This window comes from Staurois parvus, unplaced genomic scaffold (genome assembly GCF_062004578.1).
Source record: "Staurois parvus isolate SC_StPar_1 unplaced genomic scaffold, SC_StPar_1.0 ptg000007l, whole genome shotgun sequence".
NCBI classification, from domain to species: Eukaryota; Metazoa; Chordata; class Amphibia; order Anura; family Ranidae; genus Staurois; species Staurois parvus.
Genome location: NW_028317803.1, coordinates 7,539,215 through 7,565,798, shown reverse-complemented (window position 1 = coordinate 7,565,798; position 26,584 = coordinate 7,539,215).

Here is a 26,584-nt window from a genome sequence, read left to right as displayed (position 1 = left end):
CATAGTGAAATATGAAAAAAAATCTTAAAAAAAGAAAAAAAAATTAATAAAAAATATAAAATAATAAAAAAATATATATATATTTTTTTTTCATACTGTCACCAGTCAGTGTCCCTGATCACCGCCATGCCAGTTATATGATGATGCTGTACTGCACTGGTGACAAGATGTAAAAAAAAAAAATTGTGAAACTAATTTTTTTAATTTTTTAATTTTCTGAAAAATTATGACAAAAAAAATACAACTTCAAAAAACTCGCCATGCCTCTTATGAAGTACGTCGGACTGTCTACTTTGCAAAAAGGGGTCATTTGGGGGATATCTGTACTGTTCTGACATTCTTGGACCTCAAGAAATTAGATTGGCTGTCAGTACTTCAGGATTGATCAATATTCAGATCTATACCATAGTTTGTGAACTCTATAACTTTCCTACAAACTAAAAAATACATCCTAATATGGGTTATTTTCACCAAAGACATGTAGCAGAATACATCTTGGCCTAAATTTATGAAGAACAATTATTTATTTGCAAACGTTTATAACAGAAACAAAGAAAAACGTGTGTTTTTTTCAAGATTTCTGGTCTTTTTTTGTTAATTTAGCAGACATAGTACAGGAGATAACCAGAGTCTGCGGACACAGTACATGAGATGACCAGAGAGTGCAGACCTTAGGGAGGGGGGATGGGTACCAGAATATGACAGGTACCCACTCCCACTTCCGCAAAGTTGTCCTCCCCCCCTCCCTCCCCGTAGTCTTGTGGGACATGTGACAGATCCCACAAGACTACTGGGCCATTCACAAAGTGCAGCACTTCTCGTGTATGCGCAGTGGGCACCCAGCTGTGAAGCCACAAGCTGTCACAGCTGGGTGCCCACACTGAAGATGCCAGCACCAGGGAGAGAAGATGGCTGATGGAAGCAGGACACCACTGGACCGAAGAACAGGTAGGATGGAGGAGCAGGTTCTTCTGCACAGTATTCTAACACGGCGGCAACGGTGGGAATACCAGGCCAGCCACTTCATATTTGCTCCATTTCCCCCCATTTTTTTGGGGAAAAAAATGCATCTTATGGAGCAAAAAATACAGTACACTAAATCAGAGGCATTACATTTAGCAGTAAGCTCTTCCCCCTTAGCCCTCATTAAGCGAAACTGCTCTTTCAGATGGGTTCCTACTGCCTTTAAATATCTGGGTATATGGCTCACTCCAAATCTCGATGACTTGTACACACAAAACTTAGTTGCCTTACTACTCAATATTCAGAAACATCTCAGAAATTGGCACGCAAAAACTTTTTCTTGATTTGCTAGGGCAGCCATCATTAAAATGAATATCCTGTCTCGGAAACTTTATTGCATGAATGCTCTCCCAATTAGGCTCCCATCAACCTTTTTAGGAAATTACAACAGGCCCAAAGAGCCTTTGTGTGGGCCAATAAAAAAAACACGTATTCAATTCCAGCTGATCACATGTACCAAGAGTTCTGGAGGTATGGGATTACCAGACTTTAATAAGTGTTATTACACTACTCACATTACCAGAATCATAGACTGTAACTATCATTCCAAGTATGAACACTGGGTTTCCCTGGAAAGCTTGTACATTTCGGCTCCTTTACAATTTTCACTATGGCTATCAAAGTCTGATTATCCAAAGTGTTGGCTAACACACCCTTTAATTGGTGCAACATTAGATGCATTTCATGACCTTGTCAGGGCCACGGGTTTTGCTAGCTCTCCAAATCCTCTCACTCCTATTGCTGGTAATCCAGAGCTTCCCCCCCCCGGGTTGGAGACTGGAGTGATTCCAGTTCACGAGTCAGGCCTATCTTTGTTGGTGACCCATTGTCTCAAACGTGGGGGAGTGAAGTCCAAAGGAGAGCTCCAGGAACTTTTCGGGAAAGGTTTAGATCCTGTACTGGACTTATTTTCAAATACACAATTACCTGACAAATCACAGATGGAAGGAAGCTATTTCTAGGCCCTCACAACTCTAGAAACGCTTTGTTTATAGGTGAAACCAGTCGACAAAACCACCTCTTTGGTCTATTCAAGACTTCAAAACACTCACTCTGAACCCCCTGATAATTTTCGGACAGGTTGGGAATCAGCCCTTCAGGTAGAGTTCTCTGATGAGCAATGGAAAAAAGCCTGCATTTTTGTTCACAAATGCTCTATTAGCACGAGAACCCAAGAAACCTCTTACAAATTGTTAACAAGATGGTATGCTACACCGAACAGGATAAAGAGGTGGTTCCCCCAGATGTCAGTCTTATGTTGGCGATGTGACTCAGCTGAAGGTACCCTGTTACATGTTTGGTGGCAATGTCCACAGCTTTTGCCATTTTGGGACAAAGTTCGCGAGTTGACATACTCTATTACCGAGACCACATTACCCTTAACCCCCAAATGCTGTCTCCTCCATATCTCTGAGTGCCCATTAAAATCGTACAAGCAGTCTTTGGTTCGACACCATTTGAATGCGGTCAAGTATCTAATCCTCAGGCATTGGAAAACTACTCAGGCCCCTTCGATCCAAAATTGGATACGAGAGGTTAACGTTATTCAGGAATTGGATAGGACATTGACTATGATTGATGACATGGTTGCCATACTGTATTCCACAAATTATGGTCCAGTTGGTATGCTTTCACTTTCTCAGAGGGTTGATGAGCGAATAACACTTTTTTACTTGTTGATGTGCGTATCATGCTGGTGGATACTTGATACCGCTTGCGGAACTGGATCTATTCTTAGGATTGCTGTTCTCTCTTTCTTTCTTTTTCTTTCTTTCTTTCTTTCTTTCTTTCTTTCTTTCTTTCTTTATTTCTTTCTTTCCTAAACTTCATTCTTCTGTTCATGCGCTTTCTTATGTCAGTTTTAATGTTTGTACCTGCAATTTATAAACGTCTCAATTTGTGACTGCTTCATGTAGACCATTGATCTGGCTGTATTATCAAGCTTTTCCTGAAGCCAACATTTGTTACTGTGTACTACATGACTTTATGCAAAGATTTTTGTTGTTCACTGATGTTTATATGTTCTGCTTTTTATGAGTCAATTGGTTAAAAAAATAAAGTTTTTATCACAGTGAGATGGGCATAAGACAATTATAAAACAATTGGTTTAATGTCTTTTTTTTGTTTCTTTACTTGCCTTTCTCGTCCATATCTAAATCTTCCCTTCTCCAGCATGTATTGCATTCCTGCCCATACTCTTTATTTACTTCTTTATAAATGTTCCTTTAATGATGAATTAGACACATTTTGTGTGCACCATCCATTTACCTTATTGCTTTGCCAGAAATAGGATCAATTGGGCTAAAAATAAAAACCTAAAATTAAAACTGACTTTGCATGGAGAAAGCATTCTAGCAGAAGAATCTACACTGTTAAAACACAGCTTTCACCAAAAATAACAAACTCAAAATGAATAACCCATAAAAAAATTCAAATTTAAAAAAAAAATATTTTTCTTTATTATTTACCTTCAATCCACAGATTTCCCACACAGACGTTTTCTTTGCCACTATATACCCGCAGTCTGATGGCCAGCATCATTAAAACCACTTACTCTGAATCCAGATCCTGTTGAACCTGCCGCAGGGTGTCGCTGAACGATGACTGGAGAAGTAGTATGGTGATGACCTCATCTCTTTATGCCTCTGCTTTCTCTTCCTATTAGACTTGTTTTCGTCAGAACTAATTGGATCCTTGTGCTGCTGCTTCCTAATATACTTCAGCCCTGCTGTAGTGGGACTTCAGGGGACTGATACCAGGACAATTTCAAATACTTACACCACTTGCATTTAAAAATCTGTAAAAAAAAAATGGATCTGTAAAAACAAGATGTACAGCATGTTATTTAGTGGACTAACAAATGTGTCCTGTTTCAATATATTATTATTTAATAATCCATGTCAGCAATTTCTCTCTTTTCTACAGTATCTAAATGATATAAGACTTCAGAGTAACAGATGCTGCACAAAAAAATGTTATAATAAAAAATGCTATGTCCTAAGGTAAATCATTTCATTTTGTTACAGTATATTGTTATATTAGGCAGGGGTAGTTAGTTGTAAGTTAATATTGTTATTTTAATGTTTTACTGTATAATGTAAAGTCCTATTTTGGTAGGCCTCACTCATGGTCTTGGGCAAATAGAAAGAATAATGCACAGTGTGGGATTTACTACCTAAAGGGTACCAGATGAAATGATAATAAAGGCCTGATTTCAATAAACATGAAAAGTGTACTACAGTAAAATGTAGATTTATTGTGAGTGGACATCGTTAAATAGTCGTGGCTGAAATCGCTTATTCTCTATAGAATAATTGTACTCTAAAATAAAATGTTATATATTGCAACCAGTGATGAACGAGTTTGACCAGGTTTAATTAATCTAGGGTTTATTGAAAGAATTTTGTTCGAAATTTGGCGAACTTGAACATAGAGGTGAATCACATTGAAGTCTGTAGTGGGGAAATCTCCTTGCAAAATTCTGACCATTTTTGGTGCTAGCAAGCAAACTAATATAAAACAAAATCCATGGGAAGATGGGCAATGTCATAAGAAACATTTGTAAAAAAATATTTTTTAAAGATGTCTTTTCAAGCAGCTTCTAAGGCAGCTTTGAAAATGCACAAATCCTTTTAGGATTGCTAGGCTCAGGAGAGCATAATTTTTAGTTGGGGCTTCTATAAACTGTACAATAAACTTGTCTTGTAATAAATTTACTAATTTCTGCTGTTTTGCTGTTCCTGCAGTTTTGTTGCTCCAGTCAGAAATTATTACGGGTCCAGCCCTTGCAGCCCTTGATATCTTTTAGGGAGCTGAGTCCCCACTTCCTCATTAACACTGGGGGGGAGCTGTAACAAACTTCAACTCAATTTAACTTTGAAGTATGCACATCCATATGCAGTGACACCCATGATGTTTCCACACCATCACACTCTCCATCAGAAAGGTTCTCTTTCACACTCATCACTTTGTGATCACTTTTCACATAGAGACAGAAGCTGCCACCTTTTCATTTTACCATGTCTCTTCGAAAGAGAACATAGCTAGCAATTCTAATAGAGCAGTCGTGAAAATTGAAGCCAAGATTCAGCAATACCAGCAATACTGTCTTCTTCAGAGACTACTGGCATTGGTGAACAAACACATTAGTACATTGTTGCATTTTAGTACAAATAGTACTTGCCAATGGTTGTTTGTAACATGGAAATAACCTTATTGCATACCATAGCTTTCTCCCAATCGTCCCCCATTCCACCCTCCATTAGTGTTTAACCTCTGTCTGACTTGTCTGTCCCATTATATTCTCATTCTCACTCTCCCTCTCAACCTTAGTATGAATAATCCTCTAACCTTCCCATAAACCTCTCTCACACAGAAGACCAACTTCCATTTAGCTGCAAACCATCTTTAGCATACAGGTTTTACCCAATGAAAATTCAGCCCAGTGCTCTAGAGCCCCAAATTCTTTCCCCTTATGCCACATCTTTAGCCATGCATTCAATTCTTTAAGCTCCCACTTTTTCTGTGTTATGTATGGCACAGGCAATATTCCAGGGAAAATTACCTTGGGAGCCCTTTCCTTCAACTCACAGCCTAATTCTTTAAATGGAGTCTTAGGGATATTTTATCTTTCATGTATTCTGTCATTGGTCCCAACATGAACCATGACACCTGTAATATCTATCTGGTTTACCACATGCCAAATCCTAACACCAGGGAGACAACAAACCGTTCAGTAGAGGAGATCCTGGAGAAAAATTATTCCATTAGTCCTCATGTTCATAGAATCAGCAATTACCACCAACTATCTAAGCCTTTCTACATTACCCTCACCACTCCTACTAGATGGGCTGCTTTCCTGGATGTTAGGAGTAGCAGTATCATCTAGGTCTGCCACCTCTGAGTTTGTTTTTTTTTTAATTCTCCACTTGAACCTCTCCCACTTTGACATCTGCATGAGAAACTCACAAAACATATAATGCGGTAAACTAGCTAGAAGACTGGAAATCATTTGAAATTCATTTGAAATTACCCCTATTAGGATTGAATTTCATGTTGGATCTACTCTGAGCAAATAAAAGAAGCACTAAAGCATACACGGATGAATGATGGACTGAGTCTTTTGGGAGCACTTTGTTTGCCAAGGATTCCTACAATTACTAATGTTTGTATTATTATTGTTATACAGGATTTACATAGCACCAACATTTTGTGCACAACTTTACAAAATAAAGATAAACATTACAGTTACAATGCAATTCAATATAAGAGGAATCAGAGAGCCCTGATTGTTAGAGCTTACAATCTCAAGTGAGGGTCAAGTGATATAAAAGATAATAACTATGGGGGATGAGATGATTGAGAAAGTAAAACACAGTGTATTAATTAAAAGCAGGATAGGCTTCTTTAAAGAGATAGGTTTTCAGGAATTAACTGAAGATGGACAGATCAATAGATAATCAGACAGATAAGGAGTTCCAGAGGAAGGGAGAGGCTATGGAGAAGTCCTGGAGGCAAGCATAGGAGGAAGTGATGAGGGAGCTAGAGAGCAGGAGGTCTTGAGAGGACTGAAGAGAGCTGTTTGGTTGGTATTTTGAGACCAGATTAGTGACATAGCTGGGGAAAGAGTTGTGGATGGCTTTGTAAGTTGTTGTTAGAATTTTGAATTTTATTCATTTGGTGAGCCAACGGAGAGAGTTGCAGAGAGGGGTAGCAGATACTGCATAGTTGATGAGGTGGATGAGTGTGGCAGCAACATTCATGATGGACTAAAGGGGGATAGCCTATGCAAAGATAATCCAATGAGGAGGGAGTTGCAGTAGTCAAGGCAAGAGATAACTAAGAGTCAGTTTGAAGCTTTGTGGTTTTGTTGTTTTAAAAAGGCATATTTTAGAGATGTTGCTAAGGTTGAGGCAGCATGATTTGGACAGTGATTGGATATGGGACCGAAAGGAGAGTTCTGAGTCCAAGATTATCCCTAGTACTCTGGCCTTCAGGCAAGTCAGGGGAAGGGGTATGTGGGGGAGCAAATATTATGAACTCAGTTTGGGATAGATTGAGTTTGAGGAGTCGGTGAGGCATCCATATTGATATGTCTGTTAATAAATCAGTGATACGTGAGGAAACCGATGGGGTGAGATGAGGGCTTGAAAAATAGATTTGGGTGTCATCAACAAAGAAATGGTTTTGGAAGGCATGGGAAACTATCAGTAAACCCAGGGAGGAGGTGTAGTATGAGAATAGGAGAGGTCCAAGGACAGAACCTTGGGGGACTCAGATGGAAAAAGAAATAGAAGAGAGGGAGGTAGAGTTGTAAGTAACACTAAAGGTACGGTCAGATAGGTACAATAAGAACCAATGAAGAGTACAATGATGGAGGAAGGGAATATAGTTTTTTGAAGAGGAGAGAGTGGTCAAATGTATCAATGGCAGCAGAAACATCCAAGAGTATGAATACAGAATAGTAACCATTGATTTTAGCTGTTAGTGAGTCATTTGTGAGTTTTAGGATAGCAGTTTCTGTGGAGTGTTGCAAGCAAAATCCAGACTGAAGGTGATTAAGAAGGTTATTCTCAATGAGGTGGCAGCTCAGTCAGTTGTAAACTAGGTGGTCAAAGAGTATGGAGGCAAAAGGGAGCAAGGATATGGATCTTAGGTGGTTAACCTCTTCATACCTAAGGGTAAAACAAATTCTAATGCCTAAGCACAATCTTGCAACTTTAAAATGTGTTAGTAAAACCGTACATATCATCACAACTACTTTGTACATCCAGGTGGATTATACCTTGTTTTTTTCAGGACAAATTGGGCTTTCATTTGATGGTAAATGGTAATGGATATCTCCTGATCTTTTTATTATCAAAGGAAAACTGGCTCAAAATAGTAAAAAAAATATTTTTTTAAATTTAGCTGTGTGTTTCTTGTTACTACCATAACCTACCACCAAAGAACAACCCAAAATAAATTTTCCAGCTCTTGACGATTGCAGCGATAATATTTATGCGTATGTTATTTGTTGTTTGTATCCACAGTACAGCCCAGAAACAACAGTGTGCATTTTGATTTAGTTTTTTTTTTTACCTAAAACACTGACACTGACACTAACTGATCAAACACAGCAAATTATGTACTCCTTCACTGAGGATGGACTCAGCAGAGGCTAAAAGTAACAATATAAGTATCCTGGAATATGCACTCCTTGCTGCCCTCACGGACCGGGGTAGTCCAAAGTCACTGAATGCAAAAGAAAAACAAAAAGGGGGAGCACCGACCTAGTGCATTATAGTAAAAAATGTTTCATGAAAGAATAAAAAGTAAGTATCATACTCACAATAGACATATAAAACACAGGCACATCACAATGAACAGCAGTGTTCAATCCATATAGCATCTGAGTCCACAACAATGAAACCCTGGATTACCAACTGGCTTTTTGTTTTTCTTTTGCATTCACTGACTCTAACTGACACTGGCACCAAATAAAAAAAAAATCCTGACCTTTGACCCTGACCTTGACCCAAACACTAACCCTGGCACTGAACTAGATCAAACTTTGATTTAGACATTTTTTCTTTATTTTTTCTTTTATATTTTAATGTATATGTATTTATCTTTTTTTTTGTAAACAGTTTTTTTTCCTCTATGCAAGGAGAGAGAGAGATACAATGTATCTCTTTCCTCCATTCATAGAGAAAAAAAACAAGGGGGGGCGGGCTGTACAGTGAGTGATCACTGTGATAGTGAATCAGAGGCTATCACAGCAATCATTTGACCTGGAATCGGGAGTGCTGATTAGAATGGGACCCGGGGCTCTCAGTGACACCCCGATCTTTGTGCTGGGAGTGCGCTGTGTGGCGTGCTCCAAGCACAAAGACAGGTATGCAAATATGCGGCCCCACAGAAAAAAGTCCAGTCTTGTGAGGCCGCATATTTGTGTGACTACGGTGGGAAGAGGTTAAGATTGATGGGGTCCAGCAAAGTCTTTTTCAGTATGGGGGTGACCTGTGAAGGTTTTAGAGGGTTGGGGAAGATGCCAGTAGAAAGAGAAAGGATAAAGATGTGAGTTAAAAGGATAGGCAAAAGGTAGGATAGAGCTAGAGGGTGAACATAGTGTTTGTGAGTACATACTACTCACTTGCAGGTCACTGGCACTATAGAGTTCCTATAGACTCTTGGAGTTCTTAGAGCAAGGTAGTTGGTACAGAGAGATACAAATATACCACAGAAACTATACTGGCAAAGCACAGGGATGAGATCCAATATTGAGCAGAGTTGAAGGGCCTAACAGAGAATTCTTTGGTCCTTCATCATTCTAATCCTAGTAGTGTCCAATTGACCCCACATTGTGATAGTAGTAATCTGTGGACCTCCGCTTTTCTAGGCTTTAACTTCCCCCTAGGAACATACATTGAATAGTTCTATGTATATATTGAATGAATGGTTAGTGACAGGTGTCATCTTGTCTACATGCACTTAGCCCAAAAACCCTGGAACTGGGAACATTTTGTTGGAATAAACATATTGTCTATGTAGTAAGATTCTATTCTGTTCCCTTCCATAATTACAGCTAAAATTTGAATGTTTTGTGAATCCTTCTGTTTGGATCAGATTCATATTAGAAAACTTTTGGCATGCTGTCCTGTGACTGCTGTACAGAATAAGTATGAAAAGTTTGTGCACATAGTTTCATATCTAACATTATTACTTTCTAATTTTATAACTGAATGTATTAGAACTTCAGAAGGACTCCACAAGGCAATCATTGTAGTACCGATGCTCTACAGGGCAGACTTGCTGCCAAGAAATCACACACTGCCTCATTTACAGTTGGCTTAGGATGAAAGAAAGAAATCTGTGTGTGGGTGCAATACATATTTATATTTTTTACAGAGCCAATAACTATATATAGAGTTTAGTGAAATCATTTCAAAATGACACTTAGTTAATTTATTAACACAAATGACAAGAAACATAGGAAAAGAGAATCATGTATCCTAATTATTTATATGGCAATATTTAAATTGTATTTCATCTGTGTTCTATTTTGACCTGACTATGAATTTCCTATGTTCCTGAATCACTATGTGGATGGCTTTGTCACCCCTTCCTGCTCTACACCTCTCAACTGAAATATTGAAGGAGCCAGGTGGAAATTTGTCAGCTGAGCAACAGCTGCATCCAATCAAAGGCAGCCACTGATCAGGTATTCTGACAGCTGCTGGCAATAGCTGTCAAAATACAATGTCCAGACAGGAGGAATAAACACATGGTTAGTCAACCTATGGCTATCTTAAGGCTTTTTATTTATTTGGCCCATACTCATCTCATGGCATCCTTAGGTATAAATGAGCAAATCCTGGAACTCTTTTACTCCCAGGGTACAGAGGCTATGGGCCACAAGGCCAACATGGTGCAATGCCTTGACATGAATGAGGAAGAACAGTTTTTTGCTATTATATCAAAGATAAATTGCTTAAATTGACCAGACAGGCACAACAGCAACTGCCCATCTTGGCAGATATGACTCTTCTAACAGCTGATATTAAGATTACACTATTGGGGCCATCAGAAAGCTCCAGTCTTACCTATAGGTCATGTTCTTTGGAGTTATTATTGTTGTTTAAGCAGGCAAGAAAAGAGACATCATTATCTCTAATCTTCAATGATTGTGAGATTTTCTCACTTCTCATCTTATCATCCTTAACTACTACTTAGAAGACCTAGATAACTGAGGTGATATGCTAATATGTGATAAGAATTCTTGGCCTTCCAGAAACCCTTCAATAGGAATAAGTAAAGCTGGCTATAGATGGATCGAGCCTCAGCAGGTTCAGCAGGTTCAGCAGAGACTGGTCAAGATTTGATCTACCTGTGGGCAAGCTGGTTGTACTAAAGTTGATCCATTGATCGACTTCAGTACAATCAGCCTGGTGTTTTTTGCATGTGATTACTGCTGGCAGCTATAGCTCCCTGGTGGCAGAGCACAATAGCGCTGGGGGAGAATTTCCCCATCAACACTGATTGTGTTGATGGGTGAATCGAGGGTTGCAGGAATGAAAATCACATCGTCTATGTCTTGCCTAAAGCCGACCATACATAGATTGAAATTTGGCCAGTTCAGCAGGGACTGGCTGAGATTTGATCCAGGTATGGGCAGGTTGATTGTACCCAAGTTGATCCATTTTGGTACAACTAGCCTGTCAGGTTTTTTTTACACGCGATTACTGCCAGTGACTATAGTTGGCAGCAGTATTAATTACAATCTGCTGGCCAGGAAGGTTCCCCTCGCACACGCTCCCCTGCTGGCAGAACACAATTGCTCTGTGAAAGCATTCGACTTTTTTTCCTTCCACCTGGGGTGGAGGCAAAGAATATAGAATTATCTTTGGGCTGCCTAAGACCTGGAATCCAGTAATTTTTAGTGCAGCGCAATTTTAAAAATCATGCTGGCAACTTTTTTGTGTATGTTTCTTGTGCATAGGGCAGCCCATTAAAACTAGCTAATAAGTGCCCTCCTGTGATTCACAACAGAAGTATTCCCAAAAAGGATTTGACCATTCTTCTCTCTTAAACTTTTCAGGCTGTAAATTTGTCATTTTACAGTAATTTATATACAAGTGAAAGTAACAAAAGAAACACATTATGGTAAGAGGCACTTACATGAGATGCAGTCGATCGCTTCATTTCTCTGTCACTCCATTCTCCTCCCAGAGCCCTACTTGTGAAAGAATCTGGGTTTTTTCAAAAACAACTTTCCTGGGCCCCTTTTGTTCAGTGGGGATCTAGGAGCGGAAAGGCAATGGGCACTACCACTAATCAAGACAAGTATTTAATTTTTTACTTCCATCTTTTGTTTACATTTTTTCATAAACCGTTTCCTTTCCCATCCTAACTTTTCCCCTATTATCTCCTCTCCTAATCTTTTTCCATTTTTATACATTCTACACTCCTCTCTTCCCATTTCCTTAACCCTTTTCCTTGCTGTCCTCTTCTCACCCTCTCCTCATCTTTTGTATTTTCTCCCCTATACTCTTTTCATCAATCTCTCTTATCACCTATCTCAATATACCCCTTCATCCTTCTCCTCTCCTCTACTAACCTCTCCTCACTCTTCTACTCCCCTCTCCCTACCACATCTTTCCTTTCCACTCCTCTCATCATCCTTTTCTTTTCCTTCTCACTTTTCCTTTACTTCTCCTCTTTTCACCCTTCCCCTCATCTTTGTTCATTTTTCTCCTATCCTTTCTCTTTTTATCTTCCCCTCACCTTCTCCTCTTTTCACCCTCAACTCTGCTTTGGCTTAATCATTTCTATGCTGTGTTCTGGGCAAGATGCCTCTCAAGGGACAGACTGGAGTATACTTTTTAATCACTGATTATGCTCCTCCTTTCTTCACCATTCACCTCTCTGCTCCTTTCTCTTCTTTACTTTTCTCACCCTTTTATTCAGCTTGGGGCCAGGTTGAGAAAGTGGGCTATGTTATCATATTTAGGTGCAAGCTTAGTAATCCTTGAACCACGACTGCTGCCAATTAAGGTAAAGTCATGGCCACTTCTATATCAATCCACCAAAGCAGGCCAAGACTTTAACTTAATTGGTGGCAGCCACTGTGTATTACTTCGTCTGCATCCAAATGTGATAAAATAGTCCCTTTCTCACCCTGCCCCCCACTGAACAAATTGGACCCAGGGAAAGAAAGTTGTTTTTTAAATTGCTGAGTAAGTAGGAAGTTTCCTGTCTCTGTCCCCCTGCTCAGATTCTGGAACACTGGCCAGGACTGAGCCTTGTAACCTGAGCCTATATTATGGTAGGTCCCTGAGCCGCAGCTGCAGTCCCTGCTAAGGACTACACATCCCATGGGCTCTGAGGAAGAGGCAAGTCCTCGAATACGCGTCAGCCTTTTGGATGTCTAAACTCCCTATTGCGGACTGTTACTCAGCGCGGTGTTGATCCAGCTGTTCTTTTATGATGTGCCTTGACTATATTGTCGTTTGTGAGTACAACACCTACTTTATTATTTTTTATTAAACATTTTTTATGGTAATGCACTAGGCCTGTGCGCCCTCTTTTTGTTCTTTCCCCACACATCCCATGGTACCTTGCTGTCTGCAAGCAGTGATTCCTGTATTGACCACACCTCCCAAACTTCCTCCTCTCAGCACCTTTGTAGTTTAGAAGGCAGGCTATGTGAAATTTGTGACCCAGCAGTACCTACTGAAAGGACATTGTTCTTCACAAAAGTAATTTTACAAACATCAAGATCATTTATAGCAATAGGCTAGAAATCATTTAAATATAATGTGGAAATGAAAATACTATTTTACATTTTGACCATATATAAGCTTTAACATTTTCCTCCAATTTCAGATTTAACAGATATCCTTCAATCAAACAGCTTTAACAGAGATAGAGAACCTTCCTCAGTTACTAATGTATAGTCTCTCACATCTATTTTTGTTCATTACATTACAGTAGTCCTTACATAGTCTTTGGTTTTATTTATGAGTGGGAGGTTTAGATTGCAACATTCAGCTGCCAATGTCAGGGCTTTCTCACAGTACAAATGATCATACAAATACTTTTTGAATGATGAGTGTATCAGTATTTAACAATGAGCATCGTAAAAGACACAATAGCATTATGTAATTTCTATAGGTTACATTGAGCGTTTGTTTATGTTTCTTCTCCAGTAGTGATTCTCATAGTAATGCAAATGACTCATGAAAATGTATGTAGTATATATTCTAACTCATACTTCTGGTGGAAACAGGGACCTTTTGCTAAGGGGATGACAACCATTCCAATTCACATATGCATCACTTTTGTCGATGCTTTAAACAGTTCCAGTGTTGCAACCCTCTTCCTGCGCACTGATACATACAGCTTCAAACGTCATCTGCAGATGTCAGTTGTGACAAAACACATAGGGAGGAGCCGCTGTTTGTGACTTCATTATGATTATTGCATTTATATGTGTATATATTTTCATGTCTGTGAGTACAATCACTTCATTTTAATAAACTATTGGAATTTTATGAAGTTACACTATGTGGTCTTCTGGCTTTCTCTATATTAATATGGTGGAGTTTGTCTCTTTGGAATGATGGGATGTCATTTACCTGCTGAATAGCACATTCTTTATGACACAAGTGCATCACGTCTTCTATGATTTAGAGGTCAAATTGATCCCCTTCTGGAACGGGTTCATGTTGACACTATCCTGTTGTCTCTGAAAGAGTCTTATTTTCACAGCCATTCACTTTTGAACTTTTAAAGACTGTTATTTGGACTTCACATATTTTGCACTAGATGGAGGATGATCCATTGTTGAACACTTAGTCATGATTTTGTTTTCCTTATATTTATTTGAACATATTATTGAATGACATACTTATAGTATATATCTAGTGCGGCACCTTTGTTACTAATTTGTAATCAACGCGTATTTGTTGATGTGTTTGCTGCTTTTATTTACCTTGTAGCTCAATTTCAATTTTAACAGATTGGGAAAAGATATGCATTTTAACTCCACTTACAAGCTTTTCTCCCAATCGAACAAGATACATGAAAGATTGCATAAGATTTTCTCAGTAGTCTCAGATGCTGGTACTTCAACTAAGTACTGGGCTCTGGTATAAATATTTGGTGGATGACTTATTCAGTCTTTTTGGCTTCAGACACACCTGTGCATTTCAGACATACAGTAACAGACACTACTCAGTCTCTGGATCCTTGTATCTATGCCCTACACAATTCAATGAATCGATATACTGTAAGTATATAGGAAATCACATCACTTGTACCTAGTTAATGCAGCAAAAACATAAATTCCACTTAATCTGAATTCTGCCCCCCACCCTCATATGAAATAATCAAAGAAATCTCACTCTATAAACTGGACCAGTACTGACCTGGTCAACTCAGTTTCATTGCCAACAATATATCTATATTTTTATCTATGGAAACCATTTTTAAACCACACATGTCATCAGTTAGGATTTCAGCTCAGTTGGCTCAATCAGAAAATTTGCAAATTGCAAATTCAAAAATCCTGTCCTGAACCGCTGAACAACTACTTTGTCAATTCACTGTGAATAGGAACTTCAATTCGCACCACACATGTGTAAATCCACACCTAAAAGAGCAGTGTGGACTTTTTTTCCCCCCATTTATACTTCCCTAGGTGGATACAGCATTGGTCTGATGCTGCATCTGTCCTCCGCTGGCTCTAAGTGTGAGAACTCAGCAATCACTTGACCACTGATTGCTGAGTTCTCACAGCTGCTCTGAGCAGAGAGCGGTGACTGTCAGTCACCGCTCTCTGCTCTGCCCCACCATGCTCACTGGAGCATTGGGCTCAGGCTCTCAGCAGCTCGCTGAGAGGCTTACCCAGGTGTCACTTCAGACTTTGAGGTGGATCTCGATTTTGAAGTCGGGATCTTTCCTCAGCCTGGACCGGCTGAGTGACGTCAACTTGTCAGCTGAAAACGGGTCACAGGAGTTCAAACCAAACTACACTACTGTTATCCACAAAGAGCTTTGGCTGTACTTCTTCTTTAAAGATCTAGACCAACTCCCTCTATTCCATAAGGTTTTATTCTTTTCATATCTTCTCGTTCTCTTGTCCTCAACTATCACTTCTTTCTCTTTCACCCCCCACAACCTTTCTTTGCAAGACTCCCTTGTTTAGGGATGACAGGAGACTCTAGTAGGTGCATTCTTGTTTATATTAGTTTAGTTTACTTAGTTCCTTTGGTTCATTATATTGGAAATTGTATTCTATGAACCTATTTGTATAATTTTACTGTATACATATACTATATAAAAATATGTTATTAAATATATTTAACAAAAGTCTATTAAAGTGGTATTAAACCCAAAAACAAAAATGTATTAAATTGCAGCTCGCCAATACTTTAACCACTAGCCTACAGGGTACTTATACCCCCTTCCTGGCCAGGCCAATTTCCAGCTTTCAGCGCTGTCACACTTTGAATGACAATTCCGTGGTCATGCAACACTGTACCCATATGAAATTTTTATCATTTTTTGAGACAGATAGAGCTTTCTTTTGGTGGTATTTAATCACCTTTGGGATTTTTATTTTTTCTTAAACAAACCAAAAACCACTGAAAATTTTGAAAAAAAAAAGTTTTTTCTTAGTTTTTGTTATACAATTTTGTAAATAAGTGATTTATCTCCTTCACTGATGTGCGCTAATGAGGCTGCAGTGATGGGCACTGATAGGCTGCACTGATGGACACTGATAGATGGCACTGATGGGCACTGGTGAGGAGGCACTGGTAGGTTGCACTGATGGGCATTGACAGGCATCACTGATGGGCACTGAAAGGCAGCACTGATACATGACACTGATATATGGCACTGATAGGCGGCACTGATAGACAGCACTGACAGGCGGCACTGACTGGCACTGTTAGGCAGCACTGACTGGCACTGTTAGGCGGCACTGACTGGCACCGATAGGCGGCACTGACTGGCACCGATAGGCGGCACTGACTGGCACTGATAGGTGGCACTGATTGGCAGCACTGATAGATGGCACTGATTGGCATTGATAGGTGACACTGACTGGCACTGATGGGTGACATTGAAAGGCAGCTCAGATGGGCACTGATATGTGGCATTGATGTGCACTGGTATGCACTATGTGGCATTGATGTGGCACTGATGGGCACTGGCACGTGGAACTGATGAGCACTGACTGCTGGCACTGATGGACTTTGACAGGTGGCACTGCTGGGGCTACACTGATCATCAGGGCACACTGATCATCCTGCCCTGATGATCAGTGTACATGTCCCCTCCGCGAAAAGCCGATTACTTGCTCTCCTCTCAAGCTGTCAGTGTGACAGCTTGAGAGGAGAGAAATGCTGATAACCGGCATTTCCGTGTTTACACGTGATCAGCTGTGATTGGACACAGCTGATCACATGACCTAGCCAACATCTTTGGCTCTTTCCGTGATCCGCTGTGTCCAAGGGACACAGCTCACTGGCAATCGCTGCGCCGTGCGCTCCCTGAACCGCGCATGCGCAGTGAGAAGGACGTGATATGACATCCTTTCAGAACGAGAGAAGCACCTTGCGCCCATCATTATACTATATGGCGGGCAGAAGTTGGTTAATGTGGTGGTTGCATTATTTTTCTTTTTTAGGAGATTTTTTTCTTTATTCTCAGCTGGTTTGTTATTTTTCAACTAATTTTAATAGACTAAGCTATCCAGACAAAATTAGTTAGAGGGTCAAGACAAACCATTAAACACTGACAGGAGTGCTTACAATGCTCAGCTTTTTATTTACTCATGTAAAAGACGCATGCAGAAGGCTGAATAAAAAAAAGGAACAGATTCCTCCATCCACACAAATGAGATGGATGGGGGAATTCCCCTGCCGGGATATTGTATTCTGACATTGGGACTCTCTGCTATCAGAATCACGGGTCAATGGTTGCAGCTGATTGGCTGCAGCTGCTGATCAACGAACGTTTTCCAGTGTGTCTGGTCAACAAAATTCAATCTATAATTGACTTATATTAACCAGGGAAGACCATACACAAATCAAATTCAGCTAGTCCCTTCTGAACCGGACAAATTGTGATCCATCTATGTCCAGATTAATACTACCCTCTTCATCCAGAATGTGGACACCCTAATACAGGAAGTGTGTTACTGGCTGGATCACCAGGCGAAAACTAATGCAGCTAACATACCTAAGGATTGGTAAGCTGCAATATATAATTTTTTTTTGTTTTAGAGCTTTAAATGCATGAGCTAGCTAAAGTGTAGTAGAATATGAAAATAGTCTACAATACAAACCACATGTGAGCAGTGCAGATAAAATGGCATTGAATGGACCAAACTAAGTTTAGTGGCACTTTTATGTTTATTATACTGTATACTGTATATAGAATGGATTTTTGATGTTTCTTGATGTTTCCCTCTACAGTACAATTGTGAAACTAATACAGTGGGTGTTATATTCAAATTTTTTTTGTCTGTATCTATTACGTTTAGCCTATTGGTATTATTATTATTATTATTATACAGGATTTATATAGCACCAACAGTTTGCTCAGCGCTTTATAATATAAAGGGAGACAATACAGCAACAATACAGTTCAATACAAGAGGGATAGGAGGGCCCTGCTCCTTGAAGCTTACAATCTAGGAGATGACACATCAGGTCAAAAATCAATCCAACACATGTATACAACTCTGTATAAACAGTTCACCTAATCTGTCTACCCAAACAAAATTAATATTGGTCTATTATAATAGACCAATATCAAGCAACAGTGTACTGCTACAAAAAATGCAGGGTAAGGAAGTACTACTGGAATTATTAATGAGATCAACAGCCAGGATCCAGGAAACCGCACTGCATGTTAGAAAGAATTGCACTTAGCATGCACGTTAAGGCAACTCACATCATAAAACTTGAACAAACAAATGTGACATAAAATATTAAAACAAAAAAACAGGTAATAAATACTTTTGGTAACCATTTCTGATTTTGGAAAATAAGCAACACTGTGATGATCAGCAACACTGGTCATAACAACCAGAAGACAATTTAACTAAGGCCTGAAAAAGTCATGTCATTCTCTTGGATATTTCTAATGTCAATGTAGTCAGAACAAAATTACTCCAATGAGATCATTTGCTATAGCATTTTAGCATTTCTGGGAAGTATTGCCTTTCAATAACAGTTTGCATTGTACCAGGCCTCTGTTGCTTCTGTACAACATTTCACACATCAGTTTGATCTTTCAATATTGACTAACTAAATATACATTTAAAATGATCATAATTATAATCACAACTATTAATAGACTAGACAAGTGTATTTTGGCCACTAATACAGTTTAATAATTCTACCAACAGTAATCATCAAAGTAAAATAATTTTACTTATATTTGAGAAAAGCAACATTGTCTTCTGCTTAAAGTCTATCTTTTCAAAATCTTTTTTTCATTTGTTAAATATTCTCTCCTAATAAATTCCTTTAAAATGTATTTTCTTTTTAAGTTAGCTTGCCCTAGAAGAGCTGCAATCCTTCTCTTTGCTCCAGTGATATTATCACAGGAGTGCAAAAGTCTTTACACCATTTAGTAGGAGCATTGTCACCTTGTTAATGACAGGCACGTTCACTTGTGGGGTCAAACATTACTTAGGATGGGAAGTTCCATATTATTATGAGTAACAGGTGTGCTTATATTTGATAACATCTCCTTAATGTAGATTGACTTTCTTTCCTAATATATATATATTTATTTGTTTATATTTTGTCTTGTTTTGTTTTTCCTGTTTTTGATACTGTTTCCCTTTCCTTTTTTGTTCTATTGGTGTGCTGACACCCATTCAAGTTAGTATGGTAAGTAATGAATATACATAAATATTGGTATTCCATATTCCTATGTAGTGTGTTCATGAAGTTCATTCAGATAATTTAATTACATATGAAATATTTTATATTGTGTTATTGGTTTTATAGCATTTTATTCCATTAATTGGGGGTTCAGAAACACAGCTGATTACTAGTACCTGTGTTTTATTGTTTCACACAAGACTACTTACAGTTAAGAGACCTTTAAGAGCATCTGTGCAAGTATGTGTATACTGTATGCACGTATATTTGTGTGAACATTTCAGTATCAGCTATGATTACATGATAATGGTGGTGTAAAACGCGTTAGCTGCAGTGCTATGTTCCCTCTTTTGTACATTGTGAAGTGTCTATTTTGAATGTCCAAATAAAGGTAATTTTATTGGATGAGCGGCCAACCAACTTTTTCTTTTTTACTGTAATATTGGGCACATTCTCCTGTGTAGTTTTTCATTCTGAAATTAGTTTACCTTCCTCTTCACCTAAGAAGTGTTTGCCAGAGAATAAAGCTGTCCAAACATGGTTCTGTTTTTTTTTTTTCATTCAGCCAGTGGGATGAATGAAAAAACTAAATTGATTCTCCTTTCCACACTTTTGAGGTAGACAGGGGAATCCTGCTCCATGCAGTATTGTAATCTGACAGTCAGGAGAGTCCCCGCTTAGATTAGCACTGCAGCCATCAGCTGCAGTTGCTTATTGAGTATTGAGCAGCTTTATTGGACAGGGCAGCCTAACAGAAGTCGATCTGTAGAAAATTAACCATAAATGTGCTTCGACCTGTAGTGTATTGGCAGTGGTAAAAGCAGAAAAAGACCCACTCTACTCCTCCTCCATGTTCCTTACTTTCTCCACCCCCCCCTCAAAAAAAAAAAAGTTCTCCTGCTTCTGACACAAAATATGCAGCCCCCAGGGGCGGACTGACAACTCATGGGGCCCCCGGGCAATAGAGGATCATGGGGCCCCTATGTCCTTGCCCAAATGCAAAAAAGCCTATGAAAAAGGTACCAGGGGCATCTCATGGGGCCCCCTACTGACCCCGGGCTCTCGGGCAGTGCCCAAGTTTCCAAATGGTCAGTCCGCCCCTGGCAGCCCCTAGAGAAAGAAAGGGAAATCTCTCAGAATTCTGCTATCTCCACCCTACCATCCCCAGCAACCTCATTCCCAAGTCAGGTTTTCACTAACGGAGCAAAAGGAAAAGAGTCCATAAATCACCTCCATATCCAGCTTGGTAAAACTGTTGCCAACATAAACGAGGTCCGTACCAAGTTATGGTCTTGATCTAGAGTGGGAGTCTGTAGGAGCCAGAGCATTTTGATGTTGCAATGCTTTGCAGGCTCCAATGCAAAACAAATAAATACACGTTTCTGCTGTTTGCAATATGGGTCCATTTATTTTTTTTTGGAAATGGGTTTAATTAGCCTTTAACTTTGTTATGGTTAGTATTGGGGCACCACCCTGGAAAAAGTCACTGATTTAGATGGGTCCTCTGATGCTGGCTTTCTTAAACCTTCTCAAATCCATCAGACTCTCTGACACATCAGGCTGATTTCACAAGTAGATAAACAACAACACTTTAATACTTTGCAAAAATACTATCTCACAGTAATAGATACCAACACAGTCAATTATATAAAATCTTGTAAATTGGAGTCTAGTAATGCTTTTAAAAATAACAGACAAGAAGGATTAGAACACACTGTAATAGATGAAAAAATAAGGTAGTGCACTAAGTATGTATATGGCAATTGAGTACCAGAGGGCCTACAATTTTATCAGCCACCCAGGTCAGCTTAAATGGTAGCACTGTCACACAATGTGAAGCAATGAGCAGTCATAGACTAGATAAATCTAAACCTCCAGAGCTATATAGTCAACAAATGCACTGGGGTGGCTGTGCTAAGCCCAAGACTCTATAAAGGACTTCACCAGGCCAGAATAGCCAGGAATTAAAATGGGACACGGAAGGTAGGATATATGAAAACTAAATAAACTGATCAGTCTATGAGTTTTTTCTTCTGCGAGCTATTGCTGGGGCCTTTTGACATTGATGCACTTACTAAGGTGCATAATAAACCTACATCCAGTTAGAGTACAGTGAAGTGTAGGTATAATCCTTGACTTGACTGTAAAATAATCTGGGGAACAAGGATAGAGCAATGACAGGTCAGATTTAGAATTAATTCAAAGAAGCAGAGTCTTGAGTAGAGATCAGGGAGGTCTATTGCAAACTACTTGTGATGAGTTAGAGTATGGCAATCAGTCAGTTTTGAACAGTACTGTAGATGGCAATAATGTGTGATCTTTCTGTCCTTCAGGCTCAGTTCACACTAGCTTTGAAAGCAGGCAGTTTGCAGGCATTTTAGGGGTGTTTTTAACATTCCTCAAACACCTATGAAAATTATACACATGGCTGCACACAATGTTGTTCACACTGAAGCTTTAGTGTTACGTCAAAATTGACGCCTCATTGTCACCGCAAGCCTTTCAACGCCTCCCCATTCAAGTCTATGGTGACAGTCCTCAAATACCTGGCAGGAATTTGTGGGGCATTTGCTACTGTAGATGTTTGCAAGGCATTTGCGAAGCGTTTGCGGGCATTAATACCATTAACTTCATTAGAGGTGTTTGTGGTGCAGTTATAACGCTTGGAAAACGCCTATGAAATGCCTCAAAACTGCGCATAGGACGTTTGGGGAGCGTTTAGGGACTGTTAAATTTGCTCCCCAAATGCCTAATGCCTGTCAAACACTATAGGGGCATTTGGGAAGAAGTCAAATGTGAACAAGCCCTTACTCTCACATTTTGGCAGCAGAAGCACCAAAGGTGACGGCTGGCTTACTAGCTGTACCTCTGGCTGAGACCCCAGGTAGCTAGAAACACTGCACAGAGGTCCGTGCTCTCGTTCATTTCCAAGTGCCAACTGCCCTGAACTTTCCCGAAAAGTATCTAAAATCCCTCTGCTCCTCCTCTTCCTGTTGATACCTGGGATGTAGTCTCTCTGATCCAGCACAATGCCACCTTTTTCTTCTTTACGTCTGGAACTGCCAAATGGGAGAAGAAGGGGGGAGAATAGAAAGAGATGATCAACAGGAGCATTGGAGACCTGTGGCTCTCAGTTGCTAATAGTTCCAAAGCATTTAATAAGAACAACTTGCCAGCACCTGGCTGCAGTATATTAGCACAGTGACTTGCAAATGCATGTGTTATTTTAAGAGAAGGCTTACTAACAATTGGATCTGACTTCCAGCCAGGGGCGGACTGACAACTCATGGGGCCCCTGGCAATAGGGGATCATAGGGCCCCTGTGTCCTCACCCACACTCAAACCACACCCAAAAAAGCCTATGAAAGGTACCAGGGGCATCTCATGGGGCCCCCTACTGACCCCGGGCCCTCGGGCAGTGCCCGAGTTCCCAAATGGTCAGTCCGCCCCTGCTTCCAGCTAAATCTTGAGATCCCTCCTTATTGTGAATTGATAGAATAGAATAAATAGACAGAAATAAATACCTGACAGAAATATTATCTCTTCCCCTCTACATCCAAAACTAGGATAATGGAGTTAAGCTTTAGATTTTTTAAAAAATGTGTGCACTAGAGTGCAAATATATGTTTTTCAATAGAAGCCACTTTAGGGTAGTTAGATTCTAAAGAAAGACTACAAACAATTTGATTTCTGAGCATGATGGTACGGGAATGATGTAAACATGTCCAACATAATCATACATGCACTGTACCTTAAAAATGCTGAAGCTAGAACCATAAAATAATGCAATGCCAATATAGTAATTCAAATACATATCTCGATGCATTATATGACAGCCCAAAGGGCTTGGTATAGTAAATTGGGTTTTCTTTTACACCACTTTTTAGACCTATTAGAAACCTAATAAATCAAAACAGTAAAAAAGTTATCTTTTAATATGTTGTGAACCTTTGGGAAGAACATTGAAAAGCAGGAAAGTGTGTAAGGCCATTAAGGTTTTAAAGACTGTGAATATTACTCAAAGGTGTTTGGGTTTCCAAAGTGGAACTTGAACAATTGAGATACATATCATGTACCATGTGTATTATCTGCCAAAAGATTAATAATTTGGGTCTGCCATTTTTTTGGGTTTTCACACCTGTGCTAGACAGCTCAGCCAAGGAGATTTCTCTGCTATTTCTTTGTGCAGCATTTCTACTCCCTGAAACAATTCTCTGCTAACAAAGGTGATGATTCTGCTTCATTGTCCAGTGAGTAGGCTGGAGATAATGAGGGGAAATAAGAAGTTACATTGTTGAATTCGAAAATAAGTGTATCATTGTAATGGCAGAAGTTGGTGTATCATGTGTATCACATGAATTAGGTTACACAATTATTTGACATATACTGTAGTAAGTGAAAAAGTAAACATAATTAATACATCTCTTTTCTTAGCTGTTTGCCTGGAGTTCTGCTTTAAGATTTGTTCTAGATAATGCTATTTTAATTTATTTAATGTGTAATTATATCTATACTTGCATTAAAAGCTATTCTGCTTCATGTGTAGCCATGTTTAATTAAATTTAATGACCTGCAGCATTAGCGTATGTAATCTAATGAATGAAATTGCAGACTGTACATTAATTGTGGGTATTTATCTCAATCCCTATAATAACCATATTCTTTATGTTCAATTAACAGATGCCATTTATAATGCTGGTTGAAGTAGGCTTGCAAAGTAAATTAACCCCCTTGAAAATCCACAGCATGTTTTATGCTTTATAATATACCCATTTCAAGGGTTTGACCTATAATCAGAGAATTGCATAACATTTCCCTAATGCATGTTTATTGCACATAGAAATACAAATGTAGTAAATAATACATGTTTTCTATTGCTTGTTATTTATGCAAGCCTTATGCAAGTCTTATTGCATTACATGCTGTTTGATAAAGTGCATTCAATTCTAATGCTAATAATAAATGGACTACTGTTTAATCCAACCTTATTATTCAAAATACTATCTACAGTATACTATACTGGTTATCTATCTATCTATCTATCTATCTATCTATCTATCTATCTATCCATAAAATCAATACTAATCATACAAAATAATAATTATTCAACATATAATGTTAAGCATCACTAACTTATTTTTAGCAAAGTGGTCTTAGTAATTGCGATAATTAAAAAAGCCATATTTACTTCATATCATGTCCTACTGTTTGTACCTTGAATTTTCCCTCAAAATGGTGCATTTCAAGAAGCAATATTTATGTAGCTTCAGACTGAATCAAGAGAGTTGACAACTTGTTTCCTACCTCTATTAGAGCCTCTAAGATTTCATGAGCTAACATCAATATCTGGTCAGAAATTGATAAAGCCAATGTGGAAATTTGTATTTACATGACTGACTGACTATTGTACTTTACTCAAAATCACAATGTAGGTACTTTTTTAAATCATGTTACCTAATGAAATCAATGTAATATCCTGTTATAATGTATTTTTTTCATAAAAAAGACTACTTTATTGAGCTATATACATGTGAAACTAGAAACTACGAAAGTATCCAAGGTTGGATGTATTCTCGTATCTACAAAATATATTTTGTTTCTCACAGGGCAAAACTAAAGGTTAAGTTGTATCTTTTTCTCTGAGTTTCGGTACATAAAGTGCTATTTTTGCAAAATAGTGTCTTACTAATTACACCTGAGCTTATCTAGTGGTAATAAATAAAAGCCCAACTGGAGTTTTTTCTTCAGTTCATCTGATAATAGAGAATTCCTCTGCATTTAATACCTTATGGGTAATCCAATTACCTGAATCCAATTACTGTAATGTCATGCACATAAAGGGTGTGATAGATGGTGGTTATAACTCAAGGTGTAAATAGTTGTTAAGTACAGTATGTACCTCATTTAGCAAAAATTACACACGTGGAAGCAGGAAAATGAAAAAAGGTCATAACGTTATTGTTTGTTTCTGTTTGGTGATGTTAAAAATCTCTACCTCTGTTTATGGAGGGGTGTTTCATTTTGCTCCTTTTTCAACCATTCCATCTTCCCTATCCAATAAAAAGCTACATTGATAAGTAGCGAAATGCTTTAAATTATAATCAATAAATTAAGCTGTGTTTTATTTACTATCCCTAGATAGAAAAAGGAGGTTCTTCCTACACAGTCTTGAACTCATGGCCCCATAAAAAAAGATCATCTATCTTTGATGGTCATAAAGTTCTAAAGTCTCTCATTTTGCATCTTTCTCTGAAGAAAGAGAATTTATCTCTGTTCAATTATTCAAACAATATTACCAGTACTGCACAAATGGTAATATCCAGATTAAGTATTCTCTAGCACCGACAGGCTCTTGCACAAATTACAGAAGTTGCAAAACAATAACAAAAATAAAAACGGGGAAAAAAAAATCCTTGCACTTAGTGAACAACAAAAAGTCCATTTAGAGTGATATATATATAACGTGATAAACTTCACATCAGTTCAGTGACACCATCTGTGTTCCCTCAGCACTGTGCACACAAACTCCTTACCAAATGGGAATGACCTTTAACCATAGGAGGTCTTCAGCACTTAGTAATGTATCACTGGCTTACAGCATTTGCACCACTCCAGGGAGGGAATCACATCAATCTCAGTCCCAGATTATAGTAAATCAGCATAGAGTAGAGAACAAACACAGGCCACATACTGTGATACCACTTTTAAAAAAATAATTTATTTGCATAAAAGGTGTTTACAAGGAAATGCAGGAAACAAGCACGTAAAATCACCTCACTCAAGCCAGCGGGCATGATGAAGTCACAGCTAGGTTCTGCCTGATGCATTTCATTACAGGGGTTGTCGTCAGAGTATGCGTTTCAAAAACCATCCCCTGATGGCATCCCTGTGACAAAATACATTTGATGGAGCCTAGCTGTTACAACATTTATTTAGGGGATAATGTTTGGCGCTCACTGATAGGTTCCTGTAGAAAACCAGTGTATGGTGATGATATGTTCTTCCAATGACTCCTAAGGGGAATGCCACTTTGGTGAATGAATGTTATCTACTTCATGGCAGCCTTCAACAAGGGAGCAGAAGCTATCTCCAGGTACATGTAGAGAGAAAACAGGGAGAAATGTGCTTTTTTAGGTTGTTTATTAAAAGCAAAGTAAGTTGAACTAACATAA